The following is an 18,786-nucleotide window of genomic DNA, read 5'->3' as shown; positions in this document are numbered from 1 at the left end:
CAACCTCCACGTAGTAGCTGGAGATCTCCTGCTATTACAACTGATCTCCAGCCGATAGAAATCAGTTCACCTGGAGAAAATGGCCACTTTGGCAATTGGACTCTACGGCATTGAAGTCCCTCCCCTCCCCAAACCCCGCCCTCCTAAGGCTCCACCCCAAAAATCTCCTGCCAGTGGTGAAGAGTGACCTGGCAACCCTATCTTGGCCTCTTGGCACCTTTGTGGCCTGACCAGTCCAGACTGATGTGTGGAAAGATGGGGCTAAAAGGATGTGGTGCTGTCCACAATGATGTCCAAGTGAACATCGGCAGCACATGTTGGGAAAGCAGCAGGCCAGAATTGAAACTGGGACATAAAAAGGAAAGTCAAGATCAGGCAAGCAAGTAACAGCACTCCTTTCATGAAGTCTAGAGTAATTGCCAATGGTTAAGGAAAAAAGAGAGGGCATATAGGATTGCTGTCAGTGTTGGACTTTCAAGAGGAAGTTCAGGCCCCCAACTTATGTAGGGTTACCAACCTCTGAACGGGGCCTGAAACTACAACTGCTCTCCGAACCACAGAGGGCACACTCTGGCATTACATCCCTGCTGAATTCCTTCTTCTCCCCAAACTCTACCTTCCCCGGGTACTGCCCCCAAATCTCCAGGATTTTTTCCAAGCCAGAGTTAGGCTCAGCCAGGAGGGCCCAAAGCAGGCTGGAGCTTTGCATTTGAAGTATACTTTACCATCTAAAGGGGAGAGGAGTAAAACCATTCAGTGAGTCCATTGCTTAACTGTTCGACTGAGAAGCAAGAAAGTACACCAGTGATGAGCTGTGCTAGAACGCCAGGGGAAGATACTCAGTCCCCTGTTGGTTGCTGCTGTGCTGTCATCCTCCTAGTCCCACCCTTCTGTCACAATAACTGTAAATCTGATCCTCACGTTTGTGTGGAAGTAAATTCTGCCATGTTCATTGTGGCCAACCAGGCCTCTAGGCCAACATTGTGTCTCTAGGAAGCCCACAAACAAGACGACTGCAGCAGCGTCCTGCCTGTGTTCCACAGCACCTAATATAATAGGCATGCTCCTCTGATACTGCAGAGAATAGGTATGCATCATGACTAGTATTCACTTTGACTAGTATCCATGGATAGCCCTCTCCTCCATGAACATTAGTCCTTCATTGGAAAGCATTACTCCTTCCTCGGAAAGCACCGGAAGCTCTTGCATGCATGGGTCTTTAGATCATACTCAGTGGATTTACATGAGAGTTATTTTACCTTTCCCTTCTGAATACTCTGGATGTACAAGAGATGGCCACAGAACAAAGCAACATAAAAAAGCACTCTTTTAGTATAATGTCAAACATGTGTCCTAACTGAAGGTTAGCCAGATATGCAGAATTTGGCATATCACAATATACAGATATTGTAATGAAATGATGACTATTGATGCTTCTGAAGCAAGCTGCAGTGCTAGCCAAGGCATCTTTATTGCTGAGTAATAAATCCTAGAAAGTCTGTAGCTTTTTGGCATTTTCTGTGCTTTAATTCAGTCACTTTCAAGCACCGGCAATAAATAGAAGCCGGATCAGGGCCAGCCCTACCACTAAGTTATTGTTGGAGATTTTCAAGGGCAGGTCTTTGTAGGGGACAGTGCTTTTACTGCAGTATCAGATGGAAAGCGTGCTTTGTTTTTGGCACTGTTTTAGTACTTACAGTCACTTTGCTGAGGAAGAACAAAAGGCAATCGAAGACATAAAAATCTGATTTTACAGGAAGTGAAGGGTTGTGCAGGAGGAAAGGGTATGCAGTTTCTTTTTAGACAACACTTTAATGTTAATTCATGTTTCTAGTTTTGTTGGTCTCTCCCCCTTGCCCTCTACTTGATTTGTTCTTGTGTCCCTCTATACAGACCAGATTACTGCAGTTCTATGTGGAGGTCAATCAAACCATTTACCACGAATATCTAAATCTTATCTGGAGTCAGCTTCAATTAGTTAGCCCTCATCTGGCCTACTAGTGACCTGGCATCTGTTCAGAACATCAACTTGGATTAAATAAAAAGTAGAAATAGAACTAATGTCATCCGCATTGGCATCTTAAGAATACTTCTTATTTCCTTCAAACAATCTTCTCCACAAGTTTCATATAAATATTCTTGCATCAGAGGACGTGGAGGTATGTAGTACCCAGGGCTGGTGCCAGTCATTTTTGCACCCTAGGCTAGGCTAACAACTCCCCCCCGCCATCACCAACCAGTTTTAAAAAACTGATGTCTTGTAGAAAAACAAAAGCTCAAAACTTTTTATAAGACGTTATAATTAATTATATTCCATAACACTGTTGTGATGTGTGTATATTAAGTGCCATCAAGTCGCTTCCGACTCATGCCGACCCTATGAATCAAAGTCCTTCAAAATGTCCTATCTTTGACAGCCTGTGGTACTTAAAGTAAATAATATAAATTGTCAGTTGCGTTTTTTTTTTTTTAAAAAAGCCTTTAATTTGACAGGGCAGACGGGAGAATTATTTCAAGCAGGGTTATCCAGACCAACTCCCTGCCAATGCAGGAACTACAACTATAATATCCCTGACAAGTAGGTACCCAATAGATACTTTAAAACTTCCAGCAGAGAATCCACCACCTTACAGTGGACACTGTTCTAGCCTCAAACAAATCTCACTGTCAGAAAATTTCTCCTCAAATGTATATGGAACTTCCTTTGCTGTGGTCTATATCCATTAGTCTGAGTCCTGTCATCCAACACAACTGGAAACATATCCGCCCAGTTCTCCACATGGAAACTCTTTAGGTATCAGAAGTTTGCAGTCATATCGACTCACAAGCTTCTCTGACGTAGAGATTGCCAACTCTTTCAACCTCTCCTCATAGAACATGGTCTCCAAACTTAATACCAGTTATGCCATGGGCACATCTGTGGGCGGAGAAGGGGGCAATTTTTATCTAATTCCTCCTTCTACGTGCATCCCCTGCTCTGTCCTTCATCTTGTTTGTGAGAGACCTCTGACTCCTAAGAGTAGAATTTCATGTTTCTCTGTGCTGCAGTGGGCTTTCCAACCACAGTATTTTAGACCCAACCCAGCAGTAAAGAAATTGAAGTCTCAGGGCAAGAACTCCATCTTGGTCTTGATCTTATCAACTGGAAAATATTCAGTTACTTAAAGCATGTTTTCAATATACACAGGAGAGGAAGAATCACAGCATATTTTCAGGTAAAGAAAGCAGCATGAGCAAAATAAAATCAATTTCCCACTGAACAAATGTCTCTGGAAACACATAATTGAGGACTGGACTTTTTCAGAAAAAGCAGTCATGTTTGCTTCCAGTGAAATGCCTAACTTGAAACACAAATGAACAGTATTCCTTCTGGGCCTACACAAAAGCATTATTAGATTAAGCTGTGCAGGAGAAAGAAAAATAGGTAATTGGATTCACATTACCACAGATATGGGAAATAAGTTGTTGTATGACTGTTGAATATAGCTATATGACTCAGCAGTACTTGAATAATCTGGAAATCGCATGAAATTTCTCCACATCATGTTCCTTGGCCTAGATGGAAATAAGAAACACACGTTGATACTCAGACTTGGAAAGAGTCCATTTGCAGGGAACAAAATAATGAAGGGGTAGAAACAACCATTCAGATTCGCTTTCGCTTCCTGGTCTGGTTCAATGAACTCAGCATTTATCTCACAATAACACTGTGAGGTAGTTTAGACTGATAGATAAGAATTGCCTGAAGCTGTCCGGCCAACTTCATGGCTGAACAGGGACTGGAAATCTGGTTTGTAATAAATATGGTTCAACACTAAAAAATGGAACTCTCATTGTCAACGAGAAAATGGAATGGTAAAGTGATGGAACTGAAATAAAATTTCATTAAAATTAATTCTGGTAGAGATCCGCTTGGCATGCAGAAGGTCCCAGGTTCAATCCCCGGCATCGCCAGTTAAAGGGTCTAGGCAAGTAGGTGATGTGAAAGACCTCTGCCTGAGACCCTGGAGAGCTGCTGCCGGTCTGAGTAGACAATACTGACTTTGATGGACCAAGGGTCTGATTCAGTATAAGGCAGCTTCATGTGTTCATGTGTTCACCCTCCATTTTTATCTCTGGTATGCAATAAACCTTTGTTTTCAGGCTGTCTTTAACACTTTACAATTTTCTATATTCTACTACTGTGATAAGGCTTAGGTCTAATCTTTACATGCCACAGTTTGCCAGCTCTCGGTTGGGAAATTCCTGGAGATATGGGGCTAGAGCTTGGAGAGGAGAGGGATTCGGAGATGGGAGGGACCTCAGCGGGAAATAATGCTAGAGAATCCATCCTCAAAGCAGCCATTTTCTCCAGGGAAACTGATCTTTGAAGTTTGGAGATCAGATGTAATTCTGGGAGATTTCCAGGCAACCCTAAAGGGCAGAATGAGGTTGAGGAATTCTGAAGTGGTTGAATGAGCTGTACTATTTCAGACCGTATGTGAAGAGAGAGAGATTTTTAATGCTCCCACATGTAGAAACACCAGGAAAATTGAAGTGAGACATCCTAAAGAAAGGTTCTTGCCTTCATGTGCTGTGTTAGTTTTTTTTCTATTTACATACAATTATTAATGTAGGGAAGAAGAAGAGTTGGTTTTTATATGCCAACTTTCTCTACCACTTAAAGAAGAATCAAACCAGCTTACAGTCACCTTCCCTTCCCCTCCACACAACAGACACCCTTTGAAGTAGGTGGGGCTGAGAGAACTCCAAGACAACTGTGACTAGCCCAAGGTCACCCAGCTGGCCTTATGTGTAGGAGTGGGGAAACCACCAGATTAGAGTCCAGCACTCATGTGGAGGAGTAGGGAATCAAACCTGGTTCTCCAGATTAGAGTCCATCTCTCCAAACCACCGCTGTTAACCACTACACCATGCTGGCTCTCAGCTATAAAAAATGTTACCCATTCCCTGTAGTCTGAAGCAGTAAAGTCCATTCTGCATCAACAATCTGCCACATATCCCGTCACATGACTCAGTGATGCCTCAGATATCAATTCAAATATAGTAAGCAAGCATTGCTTTTAAAGTATGTATTTAGTAGAAATATGCATATACCACTTTCCCCAGGTGCAAGACACTTTACATTAAATGAAATAAAGCATTAAAATAGTGATTCAGGAAAAAAATAACTAACACGAGGACATGGTTCAGCTTTACAGTTAAGCTATAAACTCTGGACAAACATGAAACGCTGGTGCTCTAATACAGATGTTCTGTTTGCTGCTGCCATAGCAAACCTTTCTCCCCTGACCTCTAGAAACATTTCCATTCATCCTTGATAGTGTTCAGACCACACTTAAAGAACTGTTGCATCAACTCTTACCATTAAAGGCCCTGCTGCAATCTTGAAGGATGTAGATCCAAGCTTGGTAGAAAGCCAACCTTCCAAGCAGTGTAGACAGCCTGCCAAGGACACCCAAGTAAAACCAGATGCTGTGTTTTGGAAGTTTTTGGAAAGAAAGAAAGAAAGAAAGAAAGAAAGAAAGAAAGAAAGAAAGAAAGAAAGAAAGAAAGAAAGAAAGAAAGAAAGAAAGAAAGAAAGAAAGAAAGAAAAAGAAAAAGTTTGTAAAACAATCATCTTTACAAAGGGGATGGAACTTGGATTACACCATTAAAGAGGAGAAAGGACAGTCCTCACATTAAAGATCAATGGCAAAAGTAAGCAGATACACAATAAAAAGGAGAAACCCCAGTGTTTCATTAACATTGATATTATTGGCTTCAGTAGAATTTATGCCTAGTATATGTTTTTCAACGTAGAGCCAAATGACTGCAGATGTTCAAGCACTGAAATCCATCCATCTGTCCAACTTGAAATCAGAATTGAACCTAAGAGCAAAACTTGGAAGAATACCCCTAATTTGCAAAACTTGGAAGAATACCCCTAATTTGAAACCTGCAAATGCTTAGAACCCATTTCCAGAATTTAGTGCATTTCAGAAGCGACCTGACTATGCCTGAAAATTTCGATAGTTGATACAAGAGCTAGAAATCTGATTTTTAAATTGTCATGGCAGCTTGCAACAGAAACAAGGGCTTGTAGTGGCATGGTTCTGCTGACAGAAGGGATTTCCATCAGCAGAGTTCAACTTTCTCACCCCCACCCCCTGTCCCACTGCAGCCCCAAGAACCCCTCCCCTAAAATGCTTCCTGGAGGACTGGGGAACCCCAGGAAGAGCATAAGGGGGATCTGGAGGTTTGCACAGATGGAAATGAAATATCTTTGGGTTCATTAGAATGTGTTGTTGTTTTTTGCTGCTTCTACCCAATAACCTTTTGTTTCAAAGGAGCTATAATTTGAGACATGATTTGATTTTTACACTGATGCTGTTGCCTTTGGCTTATTTGATCAGTATGACTTCTGTTGTTCAGTGACATTGCTCAGTCAAGAGAGCTCTCACCTGACAGTCTGCATGCCATTACTTCATGCCTCCATAATCTCTTGAAATATAATTCATGCCTCCATAATCTCTTGAAATATAATCCATTTGTATAGGCTCCTGGTTTTTCTTTGTCGGTTCACAGATTCATTTATAAACTTGAGCTATTCTTCATTATCTTGAAAAAAAGCCTTATTTTTGCCTTTTTTATGCTTGGCTTTTCTCTGCAGGAACATAGAGATGGGGCATAAAGAACTTCCAAAAAGTTTTTAAAATAAAAATTCTAGATTAAAATGAGTGCTGTCTTAAATTAAGGTTAAATTGATTTTATTCTGTCCGTCCATCTGTCTGTCTGTCTGTCTGTCTGTCATAAGAACATAAGGACGTAAGAAAGGCCATGCTGGATCAGATCAACGTCCATCAAGTTCAGGAGTCTGTTCACACAGTGGCCAACCAGGTGCCTCTAGGAAGCCCACAAACAAGACAGCTGCAGCAGCATTACCCTGCCTGTGTTCCACAGCACCTAATATAAGAGGCATGCTCCTCTGATCCTGGAGATTCCTGGATCAGTCTGTCTGTCTGTCACATTTTTATTCTGCCCTTCCTACAAAAAGCTCAGTGTAGCATATAGGCTCTTCTCCATTTTAACTTCACAACAACCCTTGGGGAAAGATCAGGCTGACAGACAATGGCTGACCCAAGGTCACCCAACAAGCTTCACAGGAGATGTGAATGCTGATCTACTTCAGCTTCTTCCAATCCAGCCACTACACCATACTAGGATAAGGGGCCTTCCAATAATGGAGAATCATATTCTAACAAGATAGATAGATAGATAGATAGATAGATAGATAGATAGATAGATAGATAGATAGATAGACAGACAGACAGACAGACAGACAGACAGACAGACAGACAGACAGACAGACAGACAGACAGACAGACCACCCATAGGATACGGCCCAACAAATTCCAGACAGATAGGAGAAACGAGAAAGTATACTTGTCTTCAAAGCAATGACAGGCAGGATACAACCAATTCACATGAACTTCTCTGGGATTGTACCCCAAGAGAAGGCGTCTTCAGAATTGTATAGGTAGTCCATACTCAGTTGTCATCTATATGCCATGAGTTCAAATACTGATAGATTTCTAAGGTTCTCAATCCATTGATTTACCAGAGGTGGGCTTTAATCTTTCCAGTGTTGTAATGTGAGTCTTTTAGCTGTTCTAAGCTGTATTGAGGGCATGAAGGGTCTAGAGGAGAATTATACAAACTGCTTGGGGTTCCTGTTGGGGAAAAGGGCACGACATAAGTGAAGCTAATGTAACTGTAATGTTAATGAAATGGCAGATAGTAAACAGAGGGATTCTACAGAAAAAGGTTATCTGTATATGTCAGCCCATCACCACCAAAATAATTCCCTCCAGAAATCCCAAAGACTTAAATGGCTTAAATGAGCAATCCCTCCCATATTCCAGAGAGAAGCCCCACGTTTTCACTGTAAAAAAAAAACGTCCCTTGGCTTGCCACAATTATTGTTAGCCTGGGCCTTTGGTGAAACATTTGTGTAGTTTACCAGCAATATCCTGTAGGTTTTATTACCCTGATATTGTTGCCAAGGCTTTCTCAAGTGTATATCTCTGGCTGGTACCTGCACAGTACACTGAATACCCCCTTCCACCTCAACTAAACGGTCTTTTCAAAATAGCAAAGATTGTGAGCAGAATATGGAGGGGGGGAACCAGTAATGGGCTTTACAAATGCTCTCTAATGGAAAATGCGTTTAACAGGACATGAATAAAAGCTGTAGAGGGCAATCTTATTATATCTGCATTACTATAGAAAAAGTACAAAAGCATAAAGACTCAATCAAGCAGCAATTTTTTCCCCTGCAGCAGAAAAGTTCTGCACAAAAAGGGCCCAGGGATAAGCATATGGTGCATATTTGTTGGTTCTGCATCACCCTGATGTTTCCTAGGAAGTAGTTATGTAACCATATAAAGATTAGCTGCCCTTCAGAGAATCTCTTCCCCCACTAGACTTTGCATTTAAAGCAAATGGAAAAGAGGGACAGATTTTTGTGACAGTTTCTTTCCTTGGAGCCTCTTTTCATTTGGAACATCAACAGAGATTTGTTTGCGTCTGAATCCAAAGCACATTTACATGGACATAAGCTCCATCTGTATCAATACTACTAGGAAGTTTGATAAATCCTTTGCGTGTTGTTACCATATGAGGGGCTGTAGCTCAGTGTTAGAGCATCTGCTCTGCATGCAGAAGGTCCTAAGTTCAAACCCCAGCAGTTAAACCACGCAGTAGGTGATGTGAAAGACCTCTGCCTGGTACCCTGGAGGGCCGCTGCCAGTCTGAGTAGACTGTACCTGATGAACAAGGGTCTGCCTGATAAGGCAGTTTCATGTATTCACACCAGAAAGCTTACTTAGGATCACAAGTAAAGGGTGCAATATATGTTGCCACATGCAGGTGCTTGAAACAACACTGCCTCCTTTATGCTGTAGTGCAGGGGTGGGGAACCTCAGGCCTGGGGGCCGTATGCGGCCCCCGATGACATTTTTTGTGGCCCTTGGGAGCTCCGGGAACCCTGCCACGGAGGCGGGGCGCAGGGTGGCCCTCCCTGAGGGTGTTCCTGGGGCCACGGCGCCCTTGTAGCGCCCTTTGGACCTCCTCTCACCGACTGTCGGTTGTTGGTCGGCGAGAGGGGAGGGGGAGGGACGCTTCCCCCAAGGCTGCCCCCTACAGCTGTGGCGTGCAGGAACGCTGCGGCACATTGTAAGCCCCTCTCGCTGCCTGTTGACAGTTGAGCAGTGGGGGGCGGGAAGAGGCCGGCGGCTCCCGGCGGCAGAGCATGCATGCGGGAGCCGATTTGGTGGAGGGGGGGCTTTTATGGACTCGGGGGGGAGTGCATGGAGGCTGGGGCCCGGTTGCTTGGTGCTCTGTGCGCCGCCGGGTGTGTGTGTGTGTGGGCGGGGGAGGTGGGGTGGCTGGGGCCCCGTCGCGCAGGCCGGCATGCGTGTGTGTGTGGGAGGCTTTTCTCTCTTTTCTTCCTCTTTTTCTGTCACTCTTTCTCCTTTCTCTCCCTCTCTTCCTCCCTCTTTTTCTGTCTCTTTCTTTGTCTACCTCCGTCCTTTTCTTTCTTTCCCCCCCTCTCTCCATTTCTTTCTCCCTCCCTCCCTTTCCTTCTTTCTCTGTTTTCCTTCCTCCCTTGCCAATCGACTGTGGGCTGCGCCCCCCTGGCGCTTCGTTTTCTGGGGCCCACCGCTGGCTGCCCTCCCACCTGGGGAGGGGGGCGCCCTGCAGACCTTCTCTGGCTGGCCTCCCCTGGGGTTGCCAACCTCCAGGTGGTGGCTGGAGACCTGGCAACACTAGCCTCTCCCCCCCACCGGGTGTGGCCCCTGGTGTGGCCCCCGAAAGATGTTATTAATGTGCGAATGGCCCTTGGCAGGAAAAAGGTTCCCCACCCCTGCTGTAGTGAGTTATGGCTTTCCATGCATGTTCTGTGATTTGCTTCCACACTTCTGGTTTCGCACAGTGAGGAGAGCCAGCGTGGTACAGTGGTAAAGAGCGGTGGTTTGGAGCAGTGCGCTCTGATCTAAAGAACTGGGTTTGATTCCCCACTTCTCCACATGAGCGGCGGAGGCTAACATGACCGGCGGAGGATAACATGAGCGGCGGAGGCTAAACCAACTCTTCTTCTGGTTTAGCTGCCACTGGACTGTGAAAATCCTCATTTTACCCATGCACCTCTGTACCACCAGTACATTGCTTGGAATGTCCAGTGGCAATGCACAGTCACATCACCAGTTAGCGCCAGCCAGGCCTAGTGATCAACCAGGGAGCACAAAATGGTTAGAAGAATAAGAAGAGTTGGTTTTTATATGCTGACTTTCTCTACCACTTAAGGGAGAATCAAACCGGCTTACAATCACCTTACCTTCCCCTCCCCACAACAGACGCCCTGTGAGGTAGGTGGGGCCAAGAGAGTATGACTAGCCCAAGGTCACCCAGCTGGATTCATGTGTAGGAGTGGGGAAACAAATCCAGTTCACCAGATTAGTCTCCGTCACTCATGTGGAGGAGTGGGGAATCAAACCTGGTTCTCCAGATCAGACTCCACCGCTCCAAACCACCGCTCTTAACCACTACACCATGCTGGCTTCTTAGATCACCCCAACTCATCAAGCCAGCACAAGAAGGCAGTTTCAAGGATGCTCCAGGTAGTGGATCCAGGTAGTGGATCATCCTAAATCGTATAATTTATTTATTACATTCACATCCCAATGTTTACTCAAAAAAATCTTAAGGTGGTCTATGTAAAGGTTTTCCAATTTAATCCTCAGAACAACTCTGAGAGGTAAGTCAGGCTGATGGATAGTTATCCATTCCATGATCACCTGCTAAGTTTCATATCTGAATTCTGTTCCAGCTCCACCTTTCTTTGGTTTTTACCATACCAGTTCTCTCTCTCTCTCTCTCTCTCTCACCCATTACTCTGCTTAGAATTGAAACTTCAGATATAACTATTATTTGTTCTAGCAAATATGTCTTCCTGGATGTGGACCAAACCAGGCGATCCTGGGAGTTCCATGAACAGAGGTCCCCGTTTCCTTCCCTTCTGATAATCATGCATCTGGGGGTCTGGTTGCAACTGGCATGAGGGGATTTAAGTTTGAGCTCTTGGGCTGTTTTCCTGGCCTGGAAAAAATGTCCATGATCATTTTAGATCAGAAAGGCTTATCCCTCCCCTTTTCAATGGCCCTGACTGGAATTGGTCCCCTGGGCACCTGATTAAAACTGCTGCAAGCTCAGGTCACAGAACTCCCAACATTCCATCTAATTTTGTTCTTGTTTTCTGACTGCTGATAGATTATTAGGTGTGTCATTATGAAACAAGCAATTTAGCAGAAACGCTGTGAAGTTTAGTGTGAGAACGGGGAGTTTATGTTTTTTTTTAGGGGGGAAGCCAATTCTGATGCATGCTATCAACTTACCCTATCATGGATGCCTCATATCTACCATTAAAAGATCCTCCAAGAGCTTTCTCACAAACTTTGCCTGAGTTTGCAATCCTTCTTGTGAAATGTGATGATTTCATAGAACGTGCCAGATATTGGCCTTGATCCACTGGACCATTTCTGCAGAGGGAACAATTTGTCTCTGCGAAAGGTGACTGCTTTGCGCCTCTTTCCTGCTGCAGCCTGAAATCCCCCCTTCCCCCCAATGTTGCTCCAGGGCAACAGGATACCAGGAACAGCATTTCAGAAGATCTTTTGGGTTGCTGTGACATGGGGGAGGTGAGAATGCCATGAATCATGCAGCTTAAAAACTGTTCTATCCACACAAACATTCCATTGTTGTGTGTGTGTTAAGTGCCGTCAAGTCGCTTCTGACTCATGGCGACCCTGTGAATGAAAGTCCTCCAAAATGTCCTGTCTTTGACAGCCTTGCTCAGATCTTGCACATTGAAGGCTGTGGCTTCCTTTATTGAGTCAATCCATCTCTTGTTGGGTCTTCCTCTTTTCCTGCTGCCCTCAACTTTTCCTAGCATGACTGTCTTTTCCAGTGACTCTTGTCATCTCATTGTTCCATTGTTAGCACGTATACAAAAAAGATATACAGTCAATAGGGCTACAAGGCAAACATATACATGAAGGATGACAATGAAGTATTTAAATCCATGAGTTCCCACATCATTATGTTGTTCGTCAAAAGACATGGTAGGAGTTGCCATTAGCGAGAAGTCACAGATTTCTGTGCTTCCCAGTTTGGGCTGCCAAAATCTTCTTAGGAAATATTTTAACAACCCAGTTCTCAAAATCTGTGAGAAAGGCTTCCTTACGTAAGCAGAACTATTGCTGGAATCTATTCCCATACTGGTTGGCCCTTAGTCTCTCCAAAATTAATCATGTCTCATACCTTCTGTTCATCTCTCAGTGCAGGTCATTTACCAGGGAGACCATGCCTGAAAACAAATTGGATGCATAGAATCTGCTAGTCACAATTAGTATTAATCCCTTTACCTAAGGGCTCCATCTTTTCCACGTGGTGAGGGACAATGGGGAGAAATACCAATTCTGACAACTAAGATGACAATGTACTTTTAAATGCTGTAACTTCAAGAATTACTAGCCTATCCTTGTTAAACATCATTTCCGAAAAGTACTGTGAAGGGTGACCTGGATAGCCCAGGCAAGCCTGATCTCATCAGATCTCAGAAGCTAAGCAGAGTCAATCCTGGCAAGTATTTGGATGGGACGCCTCCAAGGAATACCAGGGTCATGACACAGAGGCAGGCAATGGCAAACCACCTCTGAAAGTCTCTTGCCTTGAAAACCCTTTGGGGTTGCCGTACGTCAGCTGTGACTTGACAGCAACAAAAGGGTGAGAGAAGTGTGTGTTCTCACTTTTTCTTTGTATCCTTGCTCAGCCTGATGCTTGTACAATCTATGTGTACTCTTTTTTACTTTTGCTTATTAAACTTTCTTATATTTTGAATTCTTCAAGTCTTGTTTCTGTGAACATACCACACCTATTTGGCCTTGCTATCCAAAGAGCAGTAAAGAGGATGGGCAGTGGGTGAATTAACCATTGGTTGAGCAAGATATTTGAAATTGTGAAAGTGCAGTAGATCACCGCCATGCTAGCTGGTTCAAGCAAAGCAGGAGATGTGACAACTAGGCAGAGCCTCTAAACAGCAATGGAAATAAAGAGTGGTAGATGTGTAAGCTGCAGCACTGCAGTCAGAAGCTCTGCTCATGACCTGAGTTCGATCCCAACAGAAGTTGGTTTCAGGTAGCCGGATCAAGGTTGACTCAGCCTTCCATCCTTCCGAGGTAGGTAAAACGAGTACCCAGCTTGCTGGGGGTAAAGGGAAGATGACTGGGGAAGGCACTGGCAAACCACCGCGCAAACAAAAGTCTGCCTAGTAAACGTCGGGATGTGACATCACCCCATGGGTCAGGAATGACCCAGTGCTTGCACAGGGGACCTTTACCTTTTTACCTTTTAGATGTGTAAATCCATCTGGCAGGGGATTTGCTGGTGGCAGCAGTTATTACCTGGTTTGATGTTGATACTCCTCAGGAGTAAGGGAAGGGAGTGTCAGGATCAGGTGTGTATGACTTAGAATGGCTACAGGGGTTTCTGGTCTCCCAGGACCCAAGGGAATAGGGTTTGCAAGTCCATTCATTGCAACAATACATGTAGGTATTTATTTATTAGAAACATCTTTCCATCCCATCAGATCCCCATATACAGAAACCATGATTTACATACCATAGCACAAACTACCTAAGCTGCAGTCTCAACATATCAGTTTCATTTACTGAATCAAATATATTTATTGGAATTTATGGAAAATATGTTTTCAATCTGTTTCCAATTTTTGCTGTATAACAATTTTCTTACCATACCACTTAATTCCAAAAGCCAAAGAACTTCCAAAATGGAAATTCTTAACCAATGATAATGATTTATCTATCCTTTCAATTAATTCCTTTGCATGCAGTGTTTTTGGGTTATTAAGTTGTTGAAGGCATAGCAACAACCATATAAACATAGCAATAGAAAGCAGAAAATTATATATCATTACGCAGTGAAAGCATATTTTAAAATATTTGGCAATTTTAAAAAATTGCAGTCCTATTTATATATGGATATATGTCTGTATGTTAAACGATCTACTAAGGGACCCAGAAAAAAATGTAGAAAGAGTAGAATGGGGGGAGTCTCTAATTATCTTAATTTTGTAATCTCAAATTTTCACCCTAGCTAAACTATCTTCTCATTTTGAAAAGCTTAATTTTGTTTGGACATATTTAATTCTGTAAAACTACAGAAGGAAAATAAAATATCTCGGACGTGACTAGGCTTACATTTGGAAAGCAGACAGGCACAGGACTGAAACATTAATATGTACCATAAGGAATGTTTCCAATTACAGGGGGGTAATGATGGATATCAGCATTTAACAATATAATTAAAATAGATCAGTTACAGCACATTATTCTGGCAGAACAGAAACACACTGATGCGTTGATAAGAAAAATGGTTTAAAATACACCAAAATTCTATAGATAGCATTCTTGCAAAGTATACATATGAAGACTGCTCAAGTCAGCGGGCATAATGCTGGTCTCTCTTTGGAGCCAAGTAAGAATGACAGTCATCGTGGTGTAGTGGTTAAGAGCAGTGGTCTCTAATCTGGAGAACCAGGTTTGATTCTCTGCTCCCCAACGTGAAGCCTGCTGGGGGATCTCTCAGCAGATTCAGGCAATGGCAAACCACCTCTGAACATCTCTGGCCTTGAAAATCCTACGTGGTTGCCATAAGTTAGCTGTGACCTGATGGCAAAATCACACACACAGAGGAATGTGTTACCTCATGAATAGGGTTGCCAACCTCCAGGTGTTAGCTGGAGAACTCATGGAATTACAACTGATCTCCAGGAAACAGAGATCTGTTCTCCTGGAGAAAATGACTGCTTTGGAAGGTGGACTGTATGGCACTATGCCTCACTGAAGTCCCTCCCTCCCCAAACCCCACCCTCCTCAGGCTCCACCCCAAAATCTCCAGGTATTTCCCAACCCAGAGATGGCAACCCTACTCATGAATCTGTTTGGCTTTGATTCAGGATTTTTTCCCCCACCTACACCTCTCTGCAGGTCAGGGGAGAGACTTGTTAGGGTCCTACTTGTGTTGGTCAAGTAGCTAGAATTGCTTGGTTACAACTGGCAATTGTGGTGAAGGTAAACCAGTTAAGTCAGAAGCACACTGTTCAGTGACCACCATGAGGCCTCATTTCAAAGGTGAAGGGAATGTTCCTCCAACCAGGATCTCAGGGTAATGCATATCAGGGACTGAAACATCCCTCGGGGCTGCTGTGATCCCTGAGCCAAAGACCTCATTGCTAGGGAGAAAGGATTTGGCATGCTTCCCTCAAACATCAGTTAGTATTGGGCAAGGAGGAGCCTGAACAGTACAGAAGACTGTTCAGAAGCTCACCACCCAGATTTAAGTAATGCTTAAGCAGAGGAGGCCTGATTCCTCTGCATCACATTATTACTAGGGTTGCCAACCTCCAGGTACTAGCTGGAGATCTCTTGATAATACAACTGATCTCCAGCTGATAGAGATCAGTTCACCTGGAGAAAATGGCTGCTTTGGCAATTGGACTCTATGGCATTGAAGTCACTCCCCTCCCCAAACCCAGCCCTCCTCAGGCTCCGCCCCCAAACTTCCCGCCAGTGGCAAAGAGGGACCTGGCAACCCTACATTATTACCCACACTGTACTATAGTTGAATTATTAAAGTACAATCCTTGGTGCTTACCGTTGATTTCAATGAGACTGGAGCAACTCTGCATATGATTGTGTTATTAGTTGTCTGCTCATTATAGATCTTATTCTGTATTTAATCAAGTTGTGGCCTGTTAATTATCCAGAAAACGGTGTCTGCTCTCTTTATTTCATGTCTGTCTGCCCAATCCAAACATTTGCTGCACAAACCTAAATGTAGGATGGGGATGAACAGGTTACAATGATCATTTATTCACCATTGTTTTGAAACCTCCAAGGTGCCTGTGCTGACTTCCAATTGTAGCTGCCATATGCTAAGGTCAAGGGACATTTGCTGAAATTATAACCACAAGTCAGCACTGGATTTTCATGCAAGGGCCCAAAGTTTTTGAATGCTTGTTGTGTCATATAAAAACTAAGTCCTGATTTATTTCTGGACTCAGAGCTGTATTGTCCAAAGTCATCATACAAGTTTACAGTAGCCAGCCATGGTCTCTGAATATTGCTTCTTCCAAGGCGACAGAATTTCTCCCTAATCAATCCCTTTGCGGCTTTACCTCTTAGCTGACAAATGATCTGGCGAACTACCTCCCTTGTCTCACCTCCTCTGACAGATGACATTTTATCTGCTTCATGAACATACTCCCTTTCTGCCACTCCATCCTGTAAACTACTTGCCTACAACATAATACGCATGGCACAAAAGCAGGAAAAAAGAATGAGAAGAGAAGAAAACAGAAATAAACTTCAGATAACTTACTTGACAGTTGCATACTGACCAGGTGAAATGCTCAGTGCAGGAGACAGTTTGAGAAGTTTTCATCGTTGCTGTTGTTGCCAGCCAAGATAATTAAGGGAATCTAATGATCAGACCTGTCTCTGGTTGTTTGCCCCGGCTTGGGTGTGGGGAAGTGTTCCTCCGCCCTTGCTCCCCCAAAGTAGTGTGGTGCTTCCACCCATCTTCTTGGTTTCCCTGTTTTTTCTGAAGTCTTTCAGAAGCCTCTTGGCTGCGATGTTTTGGAAAAAACGGGGCTAGTACCCATGTGAACAGGAAAGTCTGGGTCCTCCCAGTCTTATCCACACTGACACCATTTCTCTGTCCCATGGTATCTTGGTCTGCTATGGCAAGCAGCAGCCCTGTGAGGCGCCCTCGGCCCTGGTAGGCAGCTGTGGGGAGCCTGCTGTTTCACTCCATCAGGGGGCAGGGAGGGTGGGCACAGCCTTCCTCCCCTTACTTAGTCTTCCTTTCCTCGCTGGGGGCAAACAACATCTTCCTGTCATGCTGTGGTGAGGGGAGGTGGGAAGGAGCTGCATCATGTAACCTTCTTTGCTGCCACCCTGAAAGGGGGGGGGGCAGTTGCTTCTTCATACGGGTAAGGAGTATGGGTGGTGGTTTCTTGCCATGCCTAGGGGGAGGGGAGAAGGGCAAGTGGTTTCCTAGAGTGCCAGTCATGTTTGGGTTAGCCCTGAGAACAACCACAGAATGGCCACCCATCTGGGAAGAGAGAAGCCCATGGGCACTGGCTGTCTTTTGCCATTTCGCCATAATATAAAATTAACAGGGCTACATGAACACATGAAGCTGCCTTATACTAAATCAGACCCTTGGTCCATCAAATTCAGTATTGTCTACTCAGACTGGCAGCGGCTCTCTAGGGTCCCAGACTGAGGACTTTCACATCACCTACTTGCCTGCTCCCTTTAACTGGAGATGCCGGGGATTGAACCTGGGACCCTTCTGCATGCAATGTATATGCTCTACCGCTGAGCCACAGCCCCTCTCCAGCTAGTTTCATATTGCTCATAAAGGCTAATATATCGTAACAAAGGGCTTTAGAAAAGTAGCTCTTCAATTTTGCCTTTTAATATTTGATTGTTTCTCAAAGTTTTTTTTAAAAACTGGTAACATTTATAATGCTTGTGAGTGCAGCTGGGGGGGGGAAACTGAGGCAGGGGAGGTAAAGAGCTATCCTTTGGCTTCTTCATTTTATGAGAACGGGAGTCATACATGGGTAAAAACCTGAGGTTCCAAGGATTACATCACAGCAAATATGCTTTCAGATATTATTATATTTTCCCAGAACAACTTCAGTATATTACAACTCCATGCAACAACAACAAAAAATGATGAAAATGGGAGAAAAATCAGATATGTCAGAACAAATTTCCAGCAAGCAATAACAGAAGCAGCACCCTTAATCATATCTGTTTGCTCGTTCCTCTGTCAGATGGATGAATTCTAAACATCCATCCTGATTTTCATGCAGTTGTCTGTTTAACCACTACCATAAGCTCGCTTCCTCTTATTTAGTCTGACATTTTCCTATCCCATTTGGCCATCTGTTTTCCACTACATATATTCACAGTTCAACAAGTAGAGGCCTTTCCTTTCATGGGACAGAAGCCCACAGCAACTAAGTTCTTTTCCCATTGAAGATGTAGAACTGACACTACATCTAGGTTTCTTCTGAAGAAATGTCTCTCTAGCAATCTGGTCTTAAAACTTGCAACCAGGTGCATCATTAACTACACCATGGGAACAGCATAAACTACTATGTTATAAGGTATTAAATTATTATATCATGTGAGTTCTGATGTGTGATGTATGGAAGAATCATACTGTCCTTTGTCAAAAAGACAAAGATCCTCAATGGAACAGGCTTCCTCGGGAGGTGGTAGGCTCCTTTTTTGGAGGTTTTTAAATAGATGGCCATCTGACTGCAATGCTGATTATGTGAATCTAGGCAGATCATGAGAGATCTGCCTAAGATCTTTCTTACATGCCCAGGAAAATGCTGATTGCCACTTTGAGGTCAGGAAGCAATTTTCCTCCAGGACAGATTGCCCGGGGATCCTGGAATGTTTTCCCCCCATGTTCTGGGCATGGACCAGGGGTCACAGGGGGTGTGGGGGGAGGTAGTTGTGAATTTCCTGAAGGGGTTGGACTAGATGACCCTGGAGGTACCTCCCAACTCTATGATTCTATTAAATGTTTTCTCACTAACTTCTGGTGTTAGCACACCACATGAATAGGGTTGCCAACTGC

This window comes from Euleptes europaea, chromosome 1 (assembly GCF_029931775.1).
Source record: "Euleptes europaea isolate rEulEur1 chromosome 1, rEulEur1.hap1, whole genome shotgun sequence".
Classification (NCBI taxonomy): Eukaryota; Metazoa; Chordata; class Lepidosauria; order Squamata; family Sphaerodactylidae; genus Euleptes; species Euleptes europaea.
The sequence above is the reverse complement of the archived record's forward strand: the minus strand, read 5'-3'. Positions refer to the sequence as shown.